We start from the raw sequence: 12,458 nt of genomic DNA on the forward strand, positions 1-12,458 counted from the left end.
AAGCTCGTGCTAATTTGGGCTCCGCACTGAAATCTGGTGACATCTCTTTGGTTCGTCCCGCTAGATATGCATATAAGCAAGCTATCTTTAAAGCCAAGAGAGCGTGGGACCTCCAAAGATGGCAGGAACTCAGGGAAGCAGGTGCCCATAAAGACATGAGACGATTCTGGTCAGTTTTTAAATGGGGGGCTGGAGGTAACCCTGATAAACCACAAAATTGGGTGTCACAAGATGATTGGGTTAAGCATTTTGAATCTTTATATGCCATTGACGAAAACACGTGCCCATCTTCAAATTATCAATATACTTTTTACAATGAAGATGCCTTTACCCTGGGTGATGTTGTTATTGCCCTCAAGTCATTGGTTCCTGGGAGGGCTCCTGGGATGGATGGAGTTCCTGTTGATATTTTCTTCTGTAAAAGTGAGTCATGGGGTAACTACATTTTAATTTTAGCCAATTTGATTGCTAGAGGTGCTCCGATTCCGACGTCCTGGAAGGGAGCAGAAATTATTCCAGTGTTCAAGAAGGGGGACAAGTCTCTCCCTGCTAACTACCGTCCTATCAGCCTGATTGATACCACACAAAAGATCTTAGGCAGGTTGATCCTGAACAAAGTGTTGGATTGGGCCCTAGACAATGCAATCCTTTCCCATCTACAAGCCGGCTTTAGAGCAAGAATAAGCACCATCGATCAGGTGCTGCATTTTGCTATGCTCTATTGGAAGGTGGTTTACCTGGGGGGAGGCAGCCTATATGCCGCTTTTATTGATCTTAGGGCAGCCTTTGATCTAGTCCCTCGGAATACCCTATGGGCTGTCCTAGACAACCTGGGGATGCCAGCTGTTCTAGTTTCTCTAATTGCTAGACTCCATCTAGACAATTTTGCGCAGATTAGATGGGGTGGTGTTGGACAAGTGACCAGGCAGTTCCCTATTCAAAAGGGGGTCAGGCAGGGCTGCGTCCTCGCACCAACCTTATTTTCCTTGTATATCAATGACGTAGCAAAACTATTAATAGATGCGAAAGTGGATGCCCCTTCTCTGGTAGGTGCGAAAATTCCTATTTTAATGTTTGCCGACGATTGCCTTATAATTTCAAAAACCCCGAGTGGCCTACAGAGGTCCTTAGGATTGTTCGAGGAGTTCTGTTTAGCCCGTGGGCTTGAAATTAATGTTTTAAAATCTAAATTCATGTCTTTTAATCAACCAAAATCTTTTAAATGTAAGATATTTATGAATAGTTTGTTACTGGACCAGGTCCAAGATTTTACTTATCTGGGCATTTGTATCCAGCATGATTTGAGTTGGAAAAAGCAGGTTAATTTGGCATCTCTTAAGCACTCCCAACTCTCTGGTGCTCTAAGCAAAGAACATGCCAAATCTCTGACCAAACCCATTGATCCTGCACTTCGGGTGTATGATGCCAAAGTGGTTGGAGCTGCACTTTATGGAGTTGAACTGTGGGGTTTTGAAAATGTATATAAGTTATCTACCTCTGAAAATAATTTCCTTCGAAATTTAACTAGTCTACCTCAGAGTACTCCCCTTTGTCCCCTATTCTATGACCTTGGTATGAGACCGATAGCATTAATTGCCTCTTTCCGCCCTATTCTATACTGGCGGCGTTTATGGGTCACCCCCGAACTTAGGCTTTTTGCTCTTGGCCTCATGGACATTATCAAACTGGACATTTGCCGAAAGGTCAAGTGGCTCCGTAGGATCTATGAGTCGCTTCGGGACCTGGGCCTAAAAAACCTGTGGGATGATCCTCAAAATGCTTGTTTCCCCACCAAACAAGTCCTGAAGGCTTTGTACTGGGAAATGGTAGCATCCAGAGTTTTCAGATCGACAGCACCGCTTTCACTATCAGGCATCTTCTTGGACTTTAAGGACACCATTTCCTTGGCACCCTTTTGGGATGATATAACCAGTCCTTTGGACAGAAAGCTTTATTTTCAGTTCAGAGTTGGCAGTCTCCCAGTAAGAGAGTTTACATCTAGATGGTCCACAGAAAATGTACTCAATTGTCCTGGTTGTACTGCATCTATTGAATCTGCTAATCACTTTTTGTTCCAATGCCCTTCTTATATAATCCCTCGACAGACCTGGCTTAAACCAATGTGCCGGACCCTGGGTACCAGGAATACCAAGGTGGCAGTTCGTATTTTACGATCTGCTGAAACTTCATTTGTTTATATATCTGTTGCAAAGTTTCTCGGCAGGGCATGGGTGATTAGGAGCAAAATGTTGTCTTGATTAATTTTCCTCTCCGTGAATTGCTCAATCATTCTGTAAATATCTCTATTTATTTATTGTTTTAAATCATCTTAAAATATCTTAAAATGTATTATCTTGTAAATGTATGGTATATTTATGCTTTTATGACAATCGTCGAATAAAGCTTTCTTGACTTGACTTGAGTTGCATGATTGTGGAGTTGAGGTGTGTGGTGTGTTCATTTGGTACCTACCAACAAGCAATGCATTTCCATAGGTGCCATCCTCGAAGCGCTGATTGATGATGGACTGTCGGAAGATGTAGGAATCATGCACACTGCCTGGGTAGTTGGCGTCGATGTTGGTGAAGAGTCCCCGGTGGTCCACTATTGCCTGCAGATTGATGGAATGCGTGTGCTTTCTATTGCGGTAATTGTGTGCAGTGTCGGCAGGGGGTACAAGTAGGACATGTGTGCAGTCAATTGCCCCCAACACGTGCGGGAAGCCAGCTACGGCGTAGAAGCCTTGCTTGGTCTCCAGCTGTTCCTGCGCAGTGTGGGAGATGTGAAGGTGCTGGGGTACCAAGATGATGATGGCATCCAAGACAGGTGTGAGGAACTTTGATAAGGCTGACTGTGAGACTCCTCTGACTCTGGCAGTTGTTAGTTGGAAGGTACCAGAGGCCAACAGGTGCACCACATCCAGCAGCTTTGTCTGCGGAGGGATGTTGGTTGTCCGCTGTGTTGGTACCATCAGCCTGTGGGCAATGTGGGTCAGAATGTGGAGGATGGTTGTCCTTTTGTGCCTGTAGTGGGCTATGACATCCTCTGTCGTTAAGTCTGTGAGGCTGGTGCGTTTTCAGAAGGTCCGCTGTCTTGTTCTGCTCTGCCTCTGTGGTAGGTTGGTCTTCAGATGTGGCTCTGGGCTGGGCTCCCTTTCATACTGCAGGTTGTCGTCCTGCTTAACACCAGTAAAAGGCAGGTATTAAATCCCTGCTGCTAATGCGCCTTATCGCCTGTTTTTGGATCGCTTCATCGATCTGGGTGGTCGTTAAGAATATCGCGAAGTGGTGTTTTCGTGTGTTTTTGCACAGGAACACATATCATTAGCATTAGTTGACGCTCTCATCCGTGGCAATGTTTTTTTGCGGCAGCTGTCGCTGGGAAACTGTCGATATCTGCAGTTTGTACCAGCTTGAGAATAGGGCGAAAAATCTATGTCCACTTTTGCGGCGCTAAAACGCTGATAAATCGGCGATAAGTCCTTGAGAATATGCCCCTTTGTGTGTTTTTCCTTCATCAGATGTCCTTTTTAGGTCTCGCCTGACCCAGCGCATGCGCTGGTCTGGCGAGACTTATTGAGAGGGCTCCAAAAAGTGCTACCAGGCCAGCCTAGAGCTACAGTGCATGTGCGCGGGCGCGCGCGCCGCGCTTTACCGCGATTACTTTCACTTTCGTGGCCGCACGGCCGCTTGGCATAGCCAATAGGTCTCGCTTTTGGGACCTTATAAGTATTTAGTTATGCAACTGTTGCATGGCTAAATACTTATAAGGTCCCAAAGGCGAGACCTATTGGCTATGCCAATGCTTGTTAGGTTTGACTCTTTGAAATGTACATTATCAACAAAACAAGCACTGGAAAAGCCTAGAGATCAGACGTTTCCTTTCTGAAAATGTGAGATATTTGGTAGGCGGGTTTGTATGTGGGATTGTATACATAGATGCATTGCTGAAATCCAGAAATTATGTGAGTGAGTGAATGGGAGTGATTTTGAATGGTTGAATGGATGAATAGATGGGTGACTGGGAACACAGATAGATGAATAGGTGAGCAGATTTGTACGTGAGGAACAGTGGGTGGAGCAGAGAACAGCCTCCTGCCACGGACATGTTTGTAGCTGTCCATACCTTCACCCCTTGTATTACCCATTCATCCGTCCATACCCTCACCCATCCATCCTTTGATGCACGCATCTTTTCATACAGTTATATATCTGTGTACTCTCCCACCTTTTCATCGATCCATGCGCTCACCCATATTAATTCAATAACATATGGATTCAATATTTCATCCATCCATGCACGCAATCACTTATTCATCCATTAACCCTTTGACTCATTTTCGCATTCAACCACTCAACAATCTGCAAAACCACACAAACATAATTGCCAGTTATTAAAGAAGAACTTTCATTAAATAAAAAGCTAGATCTATTGGCTTTGCCAAGCTTGCTCATTACTGCTATCGACAAGCCTCCCTAAAAACATTATTATTTTTGTTCCTCATCTAGAGATCACAAATCACATAAAGTTTCTCATCAAGTATAAACATTTTCCTTAAGGTTTCATCTAATAGTGTATTTTTCACCGCACAAAGCTTCTAATGAATTGATTCCATTTTGAATAATATTTGCAAATATCAACATCAAAGAATCGTTGCCAATTTTGAACTAAATATTTAACACACTCATTAAAGAGTAAGGGGATTTATATATGTGTATAGCTGTTAGCTGTACAGCTTTTTGTTTTGAGATTGACCTATTCTGAAACTCAGGTGAACACTTACTGTATCAATAAAATGATATAATGCACACTGGTGAAGACTACACCATAATGCGTGAATAAGGCTATTATTCATTTGCTCACTGTATAGAAGTGCTCCTCTGCTGACGTGAGACGTGAGAAATCGTGTGGCGCAGGGGCGTGGCTACAGCCGTGCGTGATGCGAGCTGGTGAGCGGTCCAGCGATTCAGCAGGCTCTGCGGCTCGGAGGTTTGGCGAGAATCGAGCACTAAGGACTAAGGAGGTGGCAAAAAGCGGTGGTGGAAGGAGGTGGCTGAAGGAGGCGGAAAGCAGTACCCCGCTCTCCTACAGTGACAGAAGGCAACTGAAGGTACACCATTACCGCCGTAGCCTCTAGAGTGATTCCACTCACTCCACGGAAATACTTCAAGACATTTTAGGTAAAGTAACTACTTCTGTAATTAAATACGTGGGAAACTCTCATTGGAACACTTTAGGAAAAACATGCTAAATCAAATAAATCCAAATGTGATAATAAAGTATATAAAGAGGTCACCAGTGCAACGCATGACCCTAGATTCAGGAAGTATAAAACCGGAATAAATAAAGCACTCAGAATTCTCAGGAAAAAGCAAGGGGATTTAACAGCTTTCATAGCTTTAAGGTCAAATAAAAAAATTAAAAAGAAGCTACTATGGACAATAAAAAGAGACCAGGGCAATAAATTATTGGCTAAATTACACACTGATATGAAATAAAACAACAGCATTAGATATTGGATTACAGTGAACCAAATTCTCAAAGCAGGCAATAGAGGTATAAACTCATATATCACTGAGGCTTCATGGGTCCACTACCTAAAAAAACATTTCAATGACGAATCTACAGATAACCTCTAGACAGGCATTTGGGATAATTTAACAAATACACAACATGAGGGACTGCCCGAAGTGAATGCAGATAGCATTAAAAAACAAATAACCAAAGGGCGAAAGGAAAGAGCCCCGGGCCCACACAGCATACCTCCAGTGGTATTAAAATATGACCCAGATCTCTGGGTAGGAATCTTAGCCCTAGTATTTTCTGAGGTCAGAAGCACACAAATTGTCCCCCCGTCTTGGAAAGGTTCGATTATATCTCCCATTTCAGATCTCGTTTTATAACCCTGGCAGATGTTGATGCTAAATACTTTGCCGCAATTATGCTTGACGAACTAACATCATTGGCCTCCAGCAACGCCATCATACCATATATTCAGACTAGGTTTTTAAAGTCATCTGGCATGATTTCGAACATCTTAGCAATCTCTTGACTTATGGACGCTGCTCGTGACTCCATAACACCATTATACTTTTGTTATATCGATTTTAAAGCAGCCTTCAACTGTGTGGACCGGGGGAAGTCATGGCGGAAGCTAGCAAGCTGGAATATGCCACAAAACCTTTTAAATATGTTGGTAATATTGTATAGCAACACGTGGGTTCATTATTATTCAAACTCTTTCTGGCAGATTTGACGGAACCACTACACTCATATAATCCTCATGCTCCTAAAGTGGATGGAAAAATATTATCAAGCTTTTATACGCTGATGACGTGGCACTGGTTAGCTGCATTCGGGTGGGGCTTCAACGATTGCTCAACACAATGATGGCATACTCACTAGCCAACGGCCTGTCTATCAACCTGGGCAAAACGAAAACCATGAGATATAACATCAAAAGTGCCCAAACGCAGGCCTGGTTTTTGGGTGAAACACGGCTAGAAAGCACGGACGAATAATTTGGGGTAATTATCGATATTAGGCAGCTTTTCAGCACAGAAGGTTGTGATACAAAAGAAAGGCCTGATTCTGGCTATAGCCTGTAAAAGCTTGAAGAAAAAACGTGCTAGTCCCTCTCTGAAGCCACTCTTGGAAGTCGTAAGAGCAAAGCTTCTCCCAACAATCTCATATGGAAGTGAAGCATTAAGAGAGCAGGACGCCAGCATGCTAGACTCCGCAATCATTCATCCTTTGAAGAATTATATTTTCCCTGACAAGTTATATCTCACCCGCACAGATAAGATTAGAATTCGGGTTGCTAAAACAGTCACTAGCCAGGTGCGGTGCATGCATGATATGTTGGAACAAGATTAGGAAAGCTGAACCCAACACACTGAATCTCATGTTATGGAATGAGCTACAGCACCACAATACGTCACCGGCAAGAGTGTATCTATCGTCCTTGCAGGCCTCACACAACTTTGGGAAACTCCAGACAATTTACAGACTTTCATGCGTCTGGTTAAGAAGTCACTTGCAACTCAATTTGTTTTAGAAGACATAGCCACACTAGCGAAAAGAGCACATGGTTGGGTGACACTAAACAACTATGTAACTATTGCCCTTCAAGATTACTTTGCCACTGGTTACCCAGCTTTTATCAAGCTACAATTTTTAAATTACAGGCTGGGGCTATTACCAGTTAAATATCATATGGCACCCTGACTGAGTGGAAATCTCCCTGTTCTCTGCCGACTCTGTGGGAGCAATAAGGAAGATCTGTTGCACTTAGTCTGTTCCTGCAACATTGTTCAGACGAAAGGAAGCAACTATTAACTAGGCCTGGGCTAAATTTCTGTTCCGCTCACGGAAATTGCGATAATTTGACATTTTCGCGTTCCGCGGAGAGCGCGAAAATGTCAAAATTTCCGCATTCCGCAGCTTAGCGATAAATTGTTTCTTGCTCGCGCTGTAAAATAATACATTCTCGCGTGCGCGATCGCCTTACCTGAATCCCCGCGTTCGCCGACAAGTTTTCCTGATCCGGTCGCGTTCTCCACGAGATGTTGGATTGTTGGTAGCCATTTGCGCTGTCTCGTGACAGTTCGTGCCCGCAGTAATGTCATTGGTCACGCGATCACGTCTTTCTTCTCGCGATCATGCACCGCGAGAAGAGTGAAAACAAGATGGCCGCGCCCGCGAGCAACCGCATGGGTAAGTTGGCGAGCCGCGACCACGCAGAAAATACCGCGAACGGGTGGGAAAAAAACTTCTGCATCTTCGCGATATTTCCGCGTGTTTGCGGAGATTTTTAACATTTTCGCGATAATTTGCGAAAGTCACTTTTGCAAATTCCGCCCACCCCTACTATTAACCAGGGTTTTTAACCAAAGGGGAATTCGATCAAGAAGGCAGGTAATTCTAGCCTGTTTGGACCCTGGGGACCCCAAGCTAAATTGCCGCTTTGTCAAATTTTTGTTAAAGGTTGACCAAAGATTACACCAAAACTTAATTTGTTCAGCGCAGCAGATGCAAACTACAGATTAAATGGTTACAACACTTTTAAGGAACAATATGTCCTTCCACAAAAGCTACACTGGGGTCGACCTGTTTTATCTTTGAACCAAATATCCTCAGTGAAAACCCAAGAGCTGTAAATACGCCTGAAATTAAACTATAAAAAATTATAAACAGTTCTCCCTTTTACCTGACATTGACCTACGTAATAACGTCTAATTTACTATAATAGCACTTCTTGTTTACAAAAGCACGCATTTCCACCTTCTTTATTACCACTCGATGGGGCCGATTCACAGAACTAATGTGAGAGAAAATCCTAACATTACTACTTTTGGTATTCACAGAAGGTAGTTAGTAGTAGTATAGTTAGGACTCCTAACTTTACTACTACTAAACTGTGATAAAATCCTAAACGTACTACTTTTGTTATTCACAGAAGGCATTTAGTAGTTGTGAAATTAGGGCTCCTAACTTAACTACTACTAAATGCCTTTTGTGAATGCCAAAAGTAGTGAGTTTATGATTTTATCTCTGATTACTTCTGTGAATCGGTCCTGATATTTTTAAATTTGAATGCAAAGCTTTAATTTTTAAAATTGCTAATTTTGAGCACATCATGGATTCTTGTAGTTATATCATGTGTAACTTTTTTTGCAATGGTTTTAAGTAACTTAGCAATTATTTAAAATAAACTTGGAAACTTGAAACACTATATAGAAGTGTAAGAGAAGGTAAAGGTTTAGGCCGATTCATGCAGTATGTGAAATAGTGTTAATACTTATAGATAAATCTGCAAAAGGATTTTAAACACCATAAACTAAAAACGTTGGCTGTGGCAATCGAGTCAAGATCCAGATGAGAAAGTTTAAAGAACACGCAGGCACAAGGTAACCACCTGCACAACTTAGTGCCTTTCTTTATGGATAAAAAAGGAAACACCCAAACACATGTCCATGAATAAATTACTGAAAGCCTATACGTTCGTCCAGTACCAGAAATGGGCATTAGGGCACCAACAAGAAGCCAACTAGAAGCAAAATAAACTACAGCTGTAAACAAGCTACTGTTGGAGATCCATATTTCTGCTGTATTCCTTTTACTTATTTTCTTTAGACATTTGCTATTTTGACCTCTAAAGTAGCTTAGGCCTGTTTACCAGACCTGAGTTACATTTGCTCTCCTCTGAAAAGAGAAAGCCTAAAGGTCAGAGACATTCATTTTTAAATAGGGGTTTCTCTTCCTTAGTCATACATCCAAAATGCAAATTGGCTTGTTTCACTACATGAGTGGAGAACTCTAACTATTGAGAATAGGTTATGGTGGCTTCCCTGCCACCTTCCGCAAACATGTTTGTATACCTAGGACCCATAAATATCATCAAGGCATGAAGATGTGCATTTAAAAATACTAAATCAATACTTTCCTTTATATACTTATCTTTTTGATATTTTGGCAGTCGATATTCTGGCTAGGACATGCTTATAGCACCATATGTTTATGCTCAATATTCTGACATGCTACCTCCCTTGATCTTATTTTCTTCTTTTCATCTACCTGTTGTGTTTCTTTACTTTTATTACACTATCTTCCTGTTGCTGACAATGTCCTTTTACATTCACTTGCTTTACTCCTGTTCCTCTGCCTAATTTTTTTATCTGATATGTTGTATCACCATGTGTTGGGAAGGGAATGTATTCTACTTGATTGCACTAACAAGCATCAGCACTAAGTGAACCTGCATGTGAGTCCCTGAAACGTTTTGCATTTTTATTTTCATCTCAGGACACACAACTATCATGCACCTGCACTGAGAACACCCTGAGTAAGGCGCCAAGACCCGGAGTGGGACATTTGGTGAGCTGAGTGTACCAAGTGTGCCTTCCTTTGCAGTGCTTAGTTTGTAAAAAAAAAAACATAAGTGCCAGGGCCCTGTCAGGAGTCCACTTCTACTTCCAGAACCCATTGCCGCTGTCAGCACTGCCAATTACAGTTTCAACACAACTACTACCCTCACACTCCTACAAGTGTGACAATTCTGTCTATTCCAGATTACCAAAGCTGCTATAAGAATGGCTTTGGCAGCAGGTATTTAGTCATTTTTAATGTATATTGAATTAATAAACAACTGTTGTTGTGTCTTGCTCTAAATTACACAAGCAGCACCACCATATGGCATCCTGTCATGAGTGCTGGTGTTGACAATTAAGTATTGTGCCAAGCACAGGGCGCTAGAGGGCGCAAGGCAAGATGGCCGCTCTGTAGAGCAGCTTCGCCGGCGGAAGACACACTCCTGCAACAATCCTGCTGTTCCTACAAGCATCGAAACTAAAAACACTGGAATATTAAAGCCTAACTGTTCTGGAATCGCGGGGTATGATTATAAGGCAAAACTACCTCGGAGCGCTGTAAAAAAGCTACCTTTCATACGCTCAGGTCCGTGACGACAACATGGCGGCCTAACGGAGATGAAATAAGGTGAGCACCAATGCGGGACGTACGTCTGCACGAGTGTCCTGAACCGGCAGATGAGTCTGCTGCTGACTGGCAAGTGTGAGGCAGGCGTTCTGGCGCGGCATGTGGCCCTCCCAGAGCCGGAGCTGTGAGTCTGCTCTCTCCTTTGACACGCCATCAGAGGAGGAGGAGGCCGTGAGAGCCGGGTGCCGGGGGCGTGGCCCAACGTGGAGCCCCGGGCCATACAGCAGCTGCGGAGAGCTGGCGCAGCACAGCGGAAGATCACAGTGGATTTGCAGAGTGTGACGCGGGCGGCAACTGAGGCCTGTACTGGTGGCGCACGCACTCAGGCCATGGGTCATCACTCCAGCAAACCCTGCGGCTTCACTAACATCGCACTACTGGATGGAGCCATCTAGTAACAAAGCGGACTTCAGTCTGACACACAGTGAGTACCGGCACCGTCACGGGTGTGGATGGAGTGTCTATACCATCATCGATCTATCTAGGCTGTCTCACCAAGCCCCGAATTTGCATACTGCGGCTCCATTCAATCCTACACTGCCAGATAGCCACGCAATAGAACTCAGCTGCGCAAAGCAGTAAATCCTGAGGGCCAAAGATGACGAATTCCGGGCCGTGTTAAGGTGTGCAGCGCGGCGAGGTCCTGCCATCTGCTGTGCATGGCGCAATCCGTTGGATAGGATCTGGTGGTACTGCTAGGTAAATTAATTCAACAAAACTGGAGCTAAGAGGATCCCCCAGAACTATATCGCTGATCAGAGTTGGTCACGAAGATCCCAGGCACCAGACCAGTGAAGATGCGCTTATATCGCATTACTGTGCTTCTGCTGACTTTCTCTTGACCTGTGGGCTCCGCGTTGAACATCGCAGAATAATTGCCGCAACGTCGTGCGAGACCCAATACCCAGAGGTTCCCTGGCCCTCCTGAGAGCTACTGGTATGAGGTGAACCCTGTTTCACGCTGGACATCGTAGTGCTGTGGGTGAGATGATCATTTAACCCGTGTGGCCAGAGGGCTATTATGAGGAGGCACCAGACACGAGACCGATGTGAACGTGGCTGGGTTGAATCGTGATTCCCCTGTTGTCTGCTCTTGAGTTTAGGTGGTTGCACCTACACAGCACAATACCACTGGGATGTGGTTGGACGAGATATACCACCATCACGTGCTATTGACAAGCGAGCGTGCGCCAACTACGCATGGTGCATACTGCTTTAGCTCGGACGCCACACCATCGTGAGGGGAACGTGTGGTCCATCGGCATAGCAGAATAATGGGGAAGACGGAACGGAACCAGTCTCGCCTCACTTTTGAACCCCGTAAGGCTGGTAAATCACGGCAGCAGGCGACCTCTGATTCAGAAATAGACACTCCTAGCGAACATCTCTCATCCATTGAAAAGACACTGTTTGTGGTACAAGCAAGCTTACAGTCTATCGATGGAAAAATTAACAATCTCAATTTGCGGATGGATCATATTTCCACGAAGCTGGACAAACATGCGCTGTGCCTTGGAGAGGCGGAAACACGTATATCCGACGCGGAGGATCGCCAGCAACAGATGACATCCAAAACATTGGCAATGGAAAAAGTGTTCGCCGTCATACAGGCCAAAAACGAAAACCTTGAGGCCGGATCCAGGCGAAATAATCTACGGATTACTGGCTTACCAGAATCCACCAACACTGGTCGCCTCGAGTCCTATGTAGAGACTTTGCTTCAGCGGATCTTCGGAGCAGAACATCTGTCATCTGTCCTGATTCTGGAGAGAGCACATCGTTCACTGGCTGCTCGTCCTTCCACGACCTATAATTGCACGTCTGCTTAATTATAGAGACCGGGACTCCCTCCTCCGTATGGCACGAGAGAAAGGCACCATAACCCACGAAGGAAATACACTGGCTTTCTACCCGGAGTTCACAGTGGCAATGCAGGAGGCACGTAAAGAATATCAAACAGT

At 44.2% G+C, this 12,458-nt stretch overlaps 1 long non-coding RNA gene across 2 annotated transcripts in view; it reads left to right on the forward strand.

Moving 5' to 3' along the window:
* The window catches only part of LOC146822659 (uncharacterized), a 130,094-nt gene that overhangs the window by 5,319 nt on the left and 112,317 nt on the right, over window positions 1-12,458 (forward strand). The window contains exon 3 of one of the 2 annotated variants that reach the window (XR_014961817.1): window positions 4,871-5,180. The exons of the other annotated variant lie outside the window; for it this stretch is intronic. This is a non-coding gene — a long non-coding RNA (uncharacterized LOC146822659). The remainder of the gene's footprint in view (window positions 1-4,870; window positions 5,181-12,458) is intronic. 2 annotated transcript variants of the gene reach the window in all.

This window comes from Triturus cristatus, chromosome 5_2 (assembly GCF_964204655.1).
Source record: "Triturus cristatus chromosome 5_2, aTriCri1.1, whole genome shotgun sequence".
NCBI lineage: Eukaryota > Metazoa > Chordata > Amphibia > Caudata > Salamandridae > Triturus > Triturus cristatus.